The 14086-nt window shown below is 37.4% G+C and overlaps 1 protein-coding gene across 3 annotated transcripts in view; it reads right to left on the reverse strand.

The window, feature by feature from the left end:
- The window catches only part of tenm2a (teneurin transmembrane protein 2a), a 311956-nt gene that overhangs the window by 111339 nt on the left and 186531 nt on the right, over positions 1-14086 (reverse strand). The window lies entirely within an intron of this gene.

Below are 14086 nucleotides of genomic sequence, written 5' to 3' on the forward strand. Positions count from 1 at the left end.
GATACTATGGAAGTCAATGGCTATTGACTCTGAAAAATGTATGAAAATTAAAGCGTTAGTTCACTACCAGTACAAAAATTAACAGATAGTTACATCCAAGATGTTCATGTCTTTCTTTCTTCAGTCGTAAAGAAATTATGTTTTTTTTTCAGGAAAACATTTCAGGATTTTTCTCCATATAGTGGAATTCCATGGTGCCTGCGAGTTTGAGCTTCCAAAATGCAGTTTAAAGGAACTGTATGTAAGAAATTTATTTCAGTTAATCATAAAATGGCCCTGACATGTCACTAGACATTAAGAAATCATGTTCATTTCAAATACTTATATCACTGACAACAGTGGTCCGGCCAGGAAATTGTCATTTAAAAGTGACAGTTGCAGCCCACGACTGATGTTATTGTTGTCATTTTGTGTTTTGGTCTGAGGCTCCACCCTCCAGCTATCTACCAATCACGAAGTCAGTAGAGTTTCGTCATCTGGGTTGCCAGCTCTCTTCCAGCTGCAGCTACGAATGTGTCGGATAAAACATGTATAACGTTACGAAACCTAAAATCCTCGTTATCAATCCGAAATACGTTGTGACAAAGTCCGAAATAAAACAAGGATTTGTATAGGAGATGCCTTTGAATGATGGAGACGGCTGAAAACGGAGAAGAATTTGAAGACAGACGCCAACGTTGCTAATTTTCTCCTGGACAGGTAAGATTCATCTATGTTTGGCTAACTTTGCTTCCGTACACAGTGGATTTTCCACGGTCGCCCGTGCTAAATGCGTTCATAAAAAGCTTTATATCGCACCACTAGCAGGGTATGAAAACAATCTATGTTCGACTGAAATGTGGCATTACACCGTGTCTACACCGGATGCGACAGTTGTCGCGCCGCAACAGCTAAAGTCTGTCCACACTGGATGCGACAAAGCAACCGTTGCAAATCATTTAAACTTTGTGTGAGCACGTCATAAATAGAACGCGGCAGCAGATTACTGTCGGGGATTTGCCGTGTCGCGCCGCATCCAGTGTAGACAGCATAATAGGTTCTATTGTATTTTATCGCGTCGCATCGCGCCGCGCCCCTCGCGTCCGGTGTAGACACGGTGTTACAGTACATCTTTACGAAATATTTGGATAATCGCCATTACGTAAATTTTTGCGATACATAATTACTTCACAAAACATCTCTCGTGAAGCATAAACATAATTAACAGAAGAAAAAAAAATACTGTGTAGGACTCGTCACTTGCCATTGGAAGCTCCTTGTAGCAGCCTAGGTTCCTGCTGGATCCTGCAGCTTAGCTGGCAACCTCGAGTCAGGGGGGAGAGGGAGGGGATACACCGTTCTACAGTATTTTGAAAGTGATTGCAGTACCGGTTTTGGCCACAATCCTATATACGGTTCCTTTAAATGCAGCTTCAAAGGGCTCTAAACGATCCCAGCCGAGGAAGAAGGGTCTTTTACTAGCAAATCAGATATTTTCTAAAAAAATGTTCAATTTATATACTTTTTAACTTCAAATGCTCATCTTGTCCAACTCTGCAATGCACATGCGTATTCTGTGTACTTCAGTTCAATACAGTTAGGGTATGTCAAAAAACTCTCATTTTCTCCTACAACTTCTAAATTGTCCTACATTGCTGAAGAAGTACTGAAATAGTGTTTACAATGTGAATCAGTGGTCAAACACCCTTTACAAAAAAGTAGGGTGTTTTTGAAGTTGGAGAAGAAAATGAGATGGGAGTTTTTCGACATACCATTTGGGGTTAAAAAGTGTATAAATTGTACTTTTTTAGAAAACAACTGATCATTTCGTTAGATAAGACCTTTCTTCCTTGGCTGGGATCATTTGGTGCCATTTGAAGCTGCATTTAAACTACATTTTGAAAGTTCAAACTCGCGGGCACCATAGAAGTCCACTATATGGAGAAAATTCCTCAAAAAACAATTTCTTTTATGACTGAAGAAAGAAAGACATGAACATATTGGATGATAAGGGGTTGAGTAATTTATCAGAAAATGTTTGTTCTGGAAGCAAACTAATCCTTTAAGTGAGTTTTTTTTTTTAAAACAAGAAGAAATATGTGCCAACAGGGTAAGAAAAATAGCCTTGTATTTTCTTTGAATTAAGTCTTTTTCTTTTCTTTTTTTTTTACCATGTTGGCAGCTACTTCTTCTTGTTTTAACCATAAAATAGATTTTTTAAACAGAAAACAAAACACTACCACACCAAAAAAACAAAAACAAAAAAAAAACAATAAATCAAATAACTACTAATTAACTAAATAATTTCAGTCCCTGAGTTTGATTTTAAACCAAAACAATTAATAAATATAATTGCTCACTCTCAAATCGAAACAGACTGCCCTTTGGCTATGCAATGAGATTAATTTCATATTTTGAATTTGTACACAGCAAATATGATTTGTAGCAAGCTCCAATTCATCAACGACGTAACCAAAGACTTTTGTTTTCTCTGTCAGCTTGGCCCCTGTTCTGCAAGTATTTGCTCCGCGAGAGACGCTAAATCTGCGACAGTAAAAAGCCTTTTGCGCTCTCTCTCTCCTCTTATCCTCTTTTTTTCTTTTTAAACACAAGACCGTGCTTGTGCCAAGGACTGCGAGAGAAGGATGTGTATGTACGGGGGATTAAATTCATGAACGAAGTGTATTGACAAACAGAACGTCAAGAGTTTGTTCTTACAAACTAAATCCAACTAAAGGAGAACAGATCAAGTGTGTGTGTGTGTGTGTGTGTGTGTGTGTGTGTGTGTGTGTATAAGTAGAGTGGATCAGTGCTGGCCTGGCCATGTAATCTGCTGTTTCTCGCTGTATTACAATGGCAACAGTGCTGGATCAAACATGGAATAAGCGTAAAGCCTCTCCCTGAGTGCTGGGAATTGGGAGAGATCCTGGCGCTTAGGCACAGTGGGGTGGGTGATGGGGTCTGACCCCCTGTCTAAAGATCATCAAGGACTGATCTGAGCTCAGTGTCCCTGTGGCTATATCTAGAGCTGACATGCTCTGATGACCCAGACTCTGCTCTGTGATCAGTGAGCGTTGAGTGATGAAATATATTGTGAAAATGTCTCATAACAACATGAGGGTGAGTAAATGATGACAGAGTTTTTATTTTGGGTGAACCATCTCTTTAAATAACCTCTATAACACCATGCTGTGGTACAGTAGATAACCAACTTTTCATCTCATGATTATTATTTAGTATGTCATAATATAGACTATTTATCAGATAATTAAACTTTTTATGTCAATTATGACTTAGCATCTAGATAGATAGATAGATATTTCTTCCAAGTTTGCAGAATACACCTATAAAAGTGATTCTGCAGTGCTAAGGTGAAGTAAAGTTTAGTTCCTGTCTCTCATTAGCTCTATAGGTGTGCTGGAAATAGGTCTGGACATTGTTAACTTCTGTTTAAGGGTACTTTTGTTTGTATCACTATGTATGGCTGTCTGGGGCCACAAGATGAATGCCTCTTCTCTAGAGGCATGATCCCTGTGGCTGGAGTAAAAGTCTGCGTCAGCATGCTGCTATAACAGTGAATCTGGGAGACATGGCCTGCTTTTGGGTCCAGGTGCAGGGTGAGGGAGAGCAGTGTACAGATGTTCATTGTGGAGGGAGGGGGGTGACCTCTTGACCCCAAAGAGACATTTAGCATCTGCCATTACACATGCAAATAGCCTCCTGAGAATGTGTACACAAACCCACGGTCAAACAGACATAAATATAATTACATTTAAGGACAGCACAATAATTAAAAGTCAGAACGTCTGTTGGGAAGTTTGGGGAGTAACTAGTAAAAGCTAAAACAGCGTAGCTCAGGTGCTTTTCGTAATAGCATGTTACTTTTTCCTGCTACACTTTTAAAAATAAAGGTGCTTTATGATGCCATAGAAGAACTTTTTTTTTGTCTAAATGGCTTCTTAAAGAACCTTTAACATCTGAAGAACCTTTCTGTTTTACAAAATGAAGGTTCTTCAGATTATAAAAGGGTAAGAAAGAGATGGTTCTTTAAAGAATCTTTGACTGAATGGGTCTTTGTGGAACCAAAAAGCATTCTTCTATGGCATTGCTGTTAAGATCCTTTTAAAGCACTGTGTGAGCTTCTGTGTGAGCTCTCTTTCGCATCATAAATTTACAAACACATACACTGCCATTCAAAAGTTTGGGGTCGGTAAGACTATTTAATCATTTTGGAAGAAATATCTTATGCTAATTTGATCACAAATACATTAAAACAGTGATATTGTCAATATTAGTACAATTAAAATGAACTGTTTTCTATTATTATATATTGCAAAATTATAAAATGCAACATAGGCTCATTGGAAATACGTGCCTCTATATACACTTCTGCAAAACTGGAAAAAAAAATAAAAATAATTACCTATATGTACGAATCACTGCAGTTTCCAGTTGAATTTAACACTAGAGGCAGTAAAAAAGACAACTTTTATCGCTTTTCGGTTTTCACACAAAGTATGATTTACAGGTACAGAGATTTGATTAATTAAGCCTAATTTTCACATAATTACTTGCAGAATATTATGTTATGACTTCAAAACAATTTTAACATCCTGCATGATTTAAAAACTGCTACTTTTGAATGTTGTTGTCACATATACAGCTTCATACGCATGAGTTTTCTAATTTAGTAGGTTTGCTTGGTAGCTCATGTGATATGCCGTTGCACTTGAGTGATGAAGAGCTCTGGTATGAACCCTGTAAAATTACGTTTTCGACATGACATAGCTCAAATTCGCATAAGAAAGTTAAAATAGCAAGGCTGCATTAAACGTTTTTATATCACTTTTACATTTGTTAACACTATTGGGTAGGTTTAGAGTTGGGTTTGGTGTAGGGGATATTTCCAACATTAACTTTTAGTGACACCCTGATATTTGAATTCTGAATACATACGTCAAGCAGCATAATAAAAATGCAGCAATACATGCCTGTACCAACATAATAAAAATGTGCCACGGTCACGTATTGAACGTGTGCTTTAGCGCTACTCTCTGGACATTTCACTTTGAAACTCCTGCAAAACATGCAGTAAGGTGTGCAATTACGGTGTTGTAGAAATGTATATAAAGGCATGTATTTTAATGAGCCTGGGTTGATCAAATTTAACTTAATTCTGTGATGCAAAGCTGAATTACTTCAGTCTTCCGTGTCACATAATACTTCAGAAATCATACTAACATGCTCATTTGCACTCTGAAAACATTTCTTATTAATATCAATGTTGAAAACAGTTGTGCAGTTTTTGGTAAACTGTAAAGTGTTTTTGATGATTCTTTGATGAATAAAGTCTGAAGGACAGCATATTTAAAAATCTTAAATCATAACATTATAAATGTCTTTACTGACACAATTTAATGTGTCCTTGTGGAATAAAGTATTAATTTCTTGATACCTTCTGCACATATATTAATGTAATTAATTTCTTTCTATCTGAGAAGCTTTTCACTGCCTTCCAGCATCTCTAAGGAAAATCAAAGTGAATGTTATGATTACACTTCACTTGACGGTCAATTTATTGTGTTTGTTTAATTGCTTGTTTACTGTGACAAATTATTAAACACAGCACTACTGAACAAGACAATTTATAGTTTAAAGCACTGCCAGTTGTCAAGAGGACATTTTTATGAATCAGAGATAAGATATCATGCACAAAACTCAACAGAGCTCCTACTTCAGTAGGTCCATTGTGTTTTTATATTTTCAAATATTCAAGGTTAAATAACAGCATCTGTTTCACAGAGTTTTTACAAATACCTTTGTGCTTTTACCTGCACAACTGGCTTAAAAAAAGAGAAAAGCTTGTTTGCCCAAAGCATGAGAAAACAACAAATGCAAAAGTCACTTGTGGTCGAGGCGAAACACTGTAGGCTCCTCTGTCAGCCCTTCCTAGTCTGATGAAAAGGTTGTTTTCATATTCATGAAGAAGCATTCTTCATTCGTAAACCTTTGCACGCATCATCAACTTTTACCCCGCGTCGACTATGAAATGGCTATGTCGAGGCTCTGTGTGTGTGTGTGTGTGTGTGTGTGTGTGTGTGTGTGTGTGTGTGAGAGGGTAAAAATTCACACCCGCAGCGCACAGTAATCGCTGTCCTTTTCACTCTCGATGTCTCCTTTACTCTAGGACACTGACAGATTTATACAGCCTAAAATACTTATTTTAGGAATTGCTAATTGAAGGTTTACTTTAGAGGATAATCGAGGTTCTTTGTCCATGAATGTTTTATGAAACTAATTGATGCCTATTATAAACAGACTGACTGATGCACATGAATTATTCTGGAAACTGTATTAAAAAACGAGATGATACTTTTGCTCAGACGTTTAACGTTACGATTGAAATGTCTGCGCAAACTATCAGTCAGTCATGTACCAAGGACACATTCAAGGATAAAGCTAAAATCCAATTCCTCTGTTTGGCTACAGTTAAACCAACAACAGCACACAGACACCAACACAAATTGAAATAAACCGCTGGACATAAGCGGCGGAAACCTCGGGAAACAATAGGAGTGAGAACATAAACGTCAATTTGGGATGATAAAGGAGATCGGAGAGAGGCCCTGGACCGCAGGAGGTAAAACAGAGTGTGATTTTACTGGAAAACGCTTGTGCCTGCTTGTGAATAAATAAAAGAGTGCAATTAGGAAACCTCCTACTCTTATACCCTGATACAACCACCCCTCCCACCATTTTCACTAACAACACAGTGGTTTTCTCTTGCCACTGTGAGTGCCAAAATTTAACTCTGGCAAATTGCAGCGAAGCTAGATGGCGCAATATACGATACGTATGCTGTAAACGACATTTTTCATTTCAGCACATCAGGACACATTTAACAATCAAAAGATCAAGGTTTGGCATGGTCCGATTTGCACCTGCTGGTAGATGTTGGAACTACAGTACATAATCTGGCTTCAAAAAGCATCTTTCTTCATTGATGACCATTCTAAAGTAGATGTTTATTCTAAAGAATCTATCATTATTCCATTTACCGATTAGTCACATGGCATTTCTGGCTCAGATCATTGGCTCAAAACCTTCTGGCAACAGAACAGAAGGCTTATTAACAAAAATCACATTTCAAATCACATAATTCTCATATCCTGAACCAGCCGAGCAACTGTCATCAAAATAAACAGGTCTGCGTAGGGGTGTGCGATAATGACAATAAATGATATCTCAATATTTTTTGGAATTTTGTCATTGATATTTTGCTGAGTGTGTTATTGTTCTGGTATTTTGGCAGGTTTAAGACTGCCATGATCAGCTGAATCCCAAAGCTTTTGATATTCTTCATATTCAGTGCATGGTTAGTTGGCAGGAGTAACAGAAATAACTTTCCAATAAGTTTCCATTATTTTTTTCCTTTTATGGGCATTTTTACCTTTACACACTTTTAGGTTTCTAACCTAATTAAATGTATGCATCATATTTTGTGTAAAATTATAAAATGTAATCAATAAATTCAAATATTAAGACACTATAGGGCTGTTACAAATTAAATTAAATCAGTATCAACACAATTGTTATGTTTGCAATGCAGTTGCAAAGAATCTGGCATTTAGATACATTCGCACAGACTGATTAATACAGGATATGAATGCATAATGTTTTGATGTAAAAAAGAAATACATATTTGAAAATTATTAGGGGGGGGGGGGGGATATTAGCCTACTTTAAATGCAAACCTAAATTCGCTAGTAGGTAGCAGCATATCACTGCATGAGTGAGTCATTGAGTCATCCATTCAACTGATTTGTGTGGCTTAGAGATGCAAAACAGTTCTGCTGTGGCTGTTTGGAACTACTTTCACTTAATATTTACTTGTTTATTAAGCTATTCATCAAATCAATATCACATTTGCAATCGTGTTGATATTTGTAGAAAAACGTCACTCTTTGTGTGATATTAACTATATCAGATGCCATAATACGGGGGCATTTTTGCCTCCTTATCTTGACTTTTGGGGGAATTCTAAATGCATTTTAATAGACTAAAAAAAAGTGCTTGCGCAGCTAACCTCCGTCATGTGCATGCACATATAATATATATGCATGCACGATATATTCGATAAAATCAAATCGCATATCATTTATATATATATATATATATATATATATATATATATATTGCACACCCCTAGGTCTGTGAATGGAAAGCTTACTCCAGGTATTACAGACCTCTTTGTTTACAACTACTGTTGTTTTAAACCCTGCAACCATATTAATTTGCAGCTAAATTGTGTTATTTATGCACTCAACATTCCAGCAAAAATCTGATATGACACATCATTAATAGCAACTCCTAGTAAATAGAAGAATAAAACTTTCAGGCATGGAAAAGCCAATCAATAGATACATAATTTATAAAGGAAGGCAGATAGTAGGCGTTTTGCTTCCAAATGCACAAAACACGCATTCAACTTTTACTCACACACAGTAATGCGATCTGACAGTACTCACGGTTGCGTGCCAACATACTCTATGCATTAGTTGACTACTACACGCACACTGGAAACATGCATACCCCCTACAACTTAAGTACCAAAGCACCGAGGACTATGTGTGTGTGTCTGAAAACACTGAAAGCATAGTGGAGTTTTGTGCCAGTCTCAATAGCGCAGCGTGGAGGTCATCTAGCTTGACACAGATCCAAACCTACATGGTTCAGCTCGCTCTTACTAAAAGCAGATCCCCACACACAGTCCGGCGTGCCTGAGGTTAGCACTTAAACCCACCCCCTGCTCTTTCTGGGACTGTGCCTGTGCCGGGCAGAGCGGAGTGGAGCGGAGCGGAGGCGCTGAGCAGGATGGAATTGGCTTTCAGTACACTGCATTAGTTTCACAGTGGAGCTCCGGAGGCCCACTGGCAGTGGGAACAGAAAGCCACCATGTTTGTTTTCCAGGCCCAGCCTCAGTAAAAAAATGTTTATTGATATTTTCTGTGGTTCAACGCAAGTGTCGGATGCTAAGGAAGGATGCCCGCACAGCAGCCACAGCCAAGAGGAGCAGTAGGCGTCAGGACTTCTGCTTTCTATTCAAAGACTCTCACAAGAGCAGCCACTGGCATAAAAAAAATCAAAGTTCTTACAGCAAATTCAATGGCTGTGTCTTGCCATCTTTAGCTGTCCCATTTTGTTCTTTGAACTGGTTCAAACTGACTTGCAAAGCATTTGTAAATCACTTGATCTTAAGGGTGTTCACACTTGTCATGTTTGGTTTGATTAAAACAAACTCTAGATCAATTGCTCTGTTAGTGTGGTTCATTTGAGTAAGTGTGAACGCTGCCATCCAAACCCTGGTGCACACCAAACATCTTTTTAGCAGTCTTGGTCCACTTCCAAATGAACTCTGGTGAAGTTTGAATGAAATATGAATGCAACAAGGACCAAATACTTCTAAACAAATCAAAATATACGAAATATACGTCAACCAAACCAACCAATCAGGTTGTGAACGTATCATCATGCCTTTAGGTTCAATATCTTTAGGTTCGCTGTCAAAAATGCCAGTGTGAACGCTAAGCGGACCAGAACCAAATGTATCATTTTCCTTTTTGGTCCGGACCAAATTAACCGAACGAACCAAACTACAAGTGTGAACACACCCTAAGAGTAAAATACTGGAACATACAATCTGTGTAACCTAATAAAAAACAGTTTTTAACTAAATTTATTTAACTATAAAACAAACCCTTAGCTTTTTATTTCACCTGATGAAGATTTTGAGGTTTTGCAGTTTTTAAAGACTTTAGGGAATTATTCTTTTTTCCCCACCGTAGCTTTGCATTGTGTTCTTCATCTGAACCCAACACAGACATGCTAATATAAAAACAATAATTATAAAAAACAATTATGCAACAGTACACCCTTAATTACCACTGCAAAACAGAATAAAATTAGCTTTTAAATGTGGGTGTCAAGTCTGAACTAAACAGCTTTCAGAGTTGCCTCAAAATGCTCACTCAAAGTGACTCTCAAACAAACTGAATAGCTCAAATGAATTTTCCTTCGCCATCTTTTAATACATCTTGTCCCCTCTTACTAACATGCTAATACAAAAACAATAACCAAAATGAATAAATGAATAAATAATAACTATAATAATGAAACTTATGTAACAACACATCCTTAATTACCACAGCATAACATTAGATTAGCTTTAAAAGGCACTATCAATTGTTTCCACATTTTCTCCAAAATGATCACTCCATTAGTTCACTGAATGCAGTGAATCTCTAAAACGAATTCTTCAGTGCAATCTCTCATCCCTTAAAGACACTTTCAGATACCTGCTCCCTCACACTGAAGGGACAGCAGCTGGTCTGGAGGTCATGCTGTTGAACTCATGGATGTTCATTCTAAGGTTTAATTAAAACACAGCCTGGTTGGTGGTAACAAAGTAAATGCAAGCTGTACGCTGAGCTCTGAACGAAACATTTCCCTCACATTCAGCCTCTTTGGCCCAATCCCCTCCTGTAATGAGCAATAATAACAGTCTGAGAGAAGAGTCATCAAATCAGCCTGAAAATAAACAGGCTTTTGAAACCCCACTCTAAAACCCACCCACACACAAACACACACGGCCCTCTGTTCTGAGCACAAAGGCTTAAATACCCTAATACAAAAACAATAACTTAAAAAAAAAAACAATTATGCAACAGCACGTCTTTAATTACTACCGCAAAACAGCATAACATTAGCTTTAAGGGGGCATCCAGTCCAAACCAAATTGTTTCAACAGAATTTCTTCAAAGCACACGGTGATTAAAAATTCATTGCATTAGGATCTACGGCTGATTTCACTGGCAGGAGTATGTGACTTTGGAAGCTGCTAAAAATAGCCAGCGACACTCTCCATTTATAATAAATGGACAGAGACGCAAACACTAGTGCTTCATACTCACTCACTCACACACACACACACACACACACACACACACACACACACACACACACACACACACACACACACACACACACACACACACACACACACACACACACACACACACACACACACACACACACACACAGTGGCTCTTTCCAGGAGCTCTCTTTGGAAAGACACCGAATGCCACAAATCAGCAATAGGCCATGAATCACAAACTCAACAAACCTAATTAATGGAATCGGCAGACTTTTTTGAGGGACAGCATGACTGATTTCATCATTGATAATAAGAAAAAATGTTTCTTGAGCAGGAAATCAGCATATTAGAATAAATTCTGAAGGAACTTGTGACACTGAAGACTGGAGTAATGATGCTGACAATTCTGCTTAGCTCTGACCCAGAAATAAACTGCATTTTAAAACCTATTCCAATGGAAAACAGTTACTTTAATTCGTAATATTTGGCAAAATTACTGTTTTTTAATCAAATAAATGAAGCCTTGGTGAAAAACATTGGAAGAAATCTCCGAACTCCAAACTTTTGAACATTTTTACAAGCATTATTGTTGAAAAGGATGCATTTCGTCCCATTTCTAAGAGAGCTCTCTTTAACACAGCTAGGCTGCCAGTCACAGGGCTTCGCTGACAGCTGCAATAGCTCAAGTAATGACTGTGGCACCGTGTGCATGCCACCAGTGTCAGCACTACCCACTGGCAGAGACGCAGTCCAGCTGTGCAATATAACCCAATGGAGCACAGACCTGCAATAAACACTAAGCAGAAATACAGGGATACACTCCTCTATCCCTAATTCTGAAGCTTTTATGTATTTAAATCAAAACCAACCAGTTATAAGAGATGCAACAGGCTCAAAAACATCTACTCAAAGCACTCTTCTCTCTTTATAATGTCTCTCAGCCCTGGGTTATTGGCCAGACGTTTGAATTCCTGCACAGCAATCACCCTCAAAAAGATCGCAGGACATTTAACTGGACACAAATACACATTTCCAATATCAATCCAACACACACACTCACTCAGACTCATACACAAAATCCAAGCTCAAGGCAACATGATAATAAGCTAATTATTTACTGCTTTATTTTCAGGCTAATTGCGAGCTTTGAAACTCCTCACAGCTGAATGTGTCATCAGATCAAGGAAATGCAAACTATATGACAAACTTGCAAATAATATGAAATCTGAATAATTAGTTGCAAGCATCTGATATTCAAAGTAGTCCTTTTTTTTTTCAAATGTGATAAAGACCAGTGCATTACAGAAACAATGAGTGGCATTTGTCAAAGTGGAAAAGTTTCTTCTTACATAGCTGATTAGAATGTAGAAATATACAGCTATTTTCTGCCAAATTAAAATTACAGCTTGATTAGGGCATCTATATTCAAGAATTTAAATGATGAAAGAACAAAAGAACTAATAATTGTACTATTATTACCACCACCACCATCATCATCACAGCTATTGTCGCTGTTCTGTTGCGTAGATGGTAACATATTTCCAATACTAATCAGAGATTATATTTCTAGATTCTTTAGAAAAAAACTCTCTTCCAGCAAATGCAAATGCAAATTTCACAGCAGTTCAGAAGAAAAAGTGAGAATACTAACAGGCCCAATAAAATTATTAGTGGTCACCTTGTCTGCACCGAGAGACACTGTGATTTCCCCTCTCGTATTTTTGATCTTCTCTCATCCATAATCCTTCTGGTGCGTCGTTCTAGAGCCGTGGAGCTGGCAGTGTTGGAGTGAATTTATTTACAGCGTGGTTAGTCTGCAAATGATTGATGTTGCTGCAGCAAACAGTAAACCAATTAGAGGCATGATGTAATGTCATTTTAAAAGGTTTATAATCGCGTTGCTCCTGAACTCGGGCCCTGATCAGACGTAATAAAGATTTATAGCAGATCAAAGGAGAGGCTAATGCCATTAACAATAGATTATATTCCAGCAGAAATTACATTAACAACTTTTTTCCCTCTTCTCCGCTAAATATATCCCCTGGATTGCAGAATTGGACGCTGGGCAAAGTTTGGAGGACTGTGGAGCGTACGGAGCATTAATTACTCTGAATGAGCACAGCTGTACTAAAACAACTCATTGTGTTATAGTGAGCTTCTACACAACCGGTGAAAGTGTAATAAGTCACCATAATGTAAGTGCTTCATATGTTACGCCCTTGTAGGAAAATGATGCTGGTTGATTTCATATCCATTAGTTGTCACCTTGTGTCATAAATATAATCTATTCCTATAACAAAATGACCTTTTTAGGGACAACAGCGAACACTGTGTCCTAACCAGGTGCAACATGACAAAGTGACAAATGATGAACCCAATCTTTACTATGTTGTAGGCCGTTCACTTAGACCTTGTTCACACAGCAGCAATTTTTCCCCAAGTTACATCAATTTAGTATTTTAGAGTGTGAACCAGGTTGGAAAAAAATTAATCTGTGAAAAACATGATCACTGTAATCATCCATTGCTGAAATGAAGCTATTTAAGTTTACATCAGTACACATTTCTAATTTTCATTTAGCTTTTGATGTAATATTTATATTATATTTAATTTCAGCTTAATTTAAATGACCAAAAACAACTTTAACAGTAACAATAACAACACTGTTACTATAACCATTTAGATTACTGTACACTCTTAAAATAAAATAAAAACCTCTTAAATAAAGGTACTTTAAAAGGTTGTGCACAGTGATGCCATAGAAGAACCATTTTTGGTTCCACAAAGAACCATTCAGTCAAAGGTTCTTTAGAGAACCATCTTTCTTACCTTTTCACAATCTGAAGAACCTTCGTTTGCCACAAAGAACCTTTTGTGAAACAGAAAGGTTCTTCAGATGTTAAAGGTTTTCTATGGAACCATTCAGACAAAAGGTTCTTCTATGGCATCGTGAAGCACCTTTATTTTTAAGAGTGTAATCACTGTGGTGGTTAACATACGTGATTGAATAGTCTGAACATAAACATCAGATATCATACCATTTTATAAATGGTTGATTCAAAAAAGCAGAACTACGAAAATAAAAAAAGGCTTATTCGCTGTGGTCTGATGAAAGCCATTCATTTTCAGAGGACCAAATCACATTTCTGATCAAAAATATTCTGAATGACTCTG

This window comes from Garra rufa, chromosome 16, assembly GCF_049309525.1.
Source record: "Garra rufa chromosome 16, GarRuf1.0, whole genome shotgun sequence".
Classification (NCBI taxonomy): Eukaryota; Metazoa; Chordata; class Actinopteri; order Cypriniformes; family Cyprinidae; genus Garra; species Garra rufa.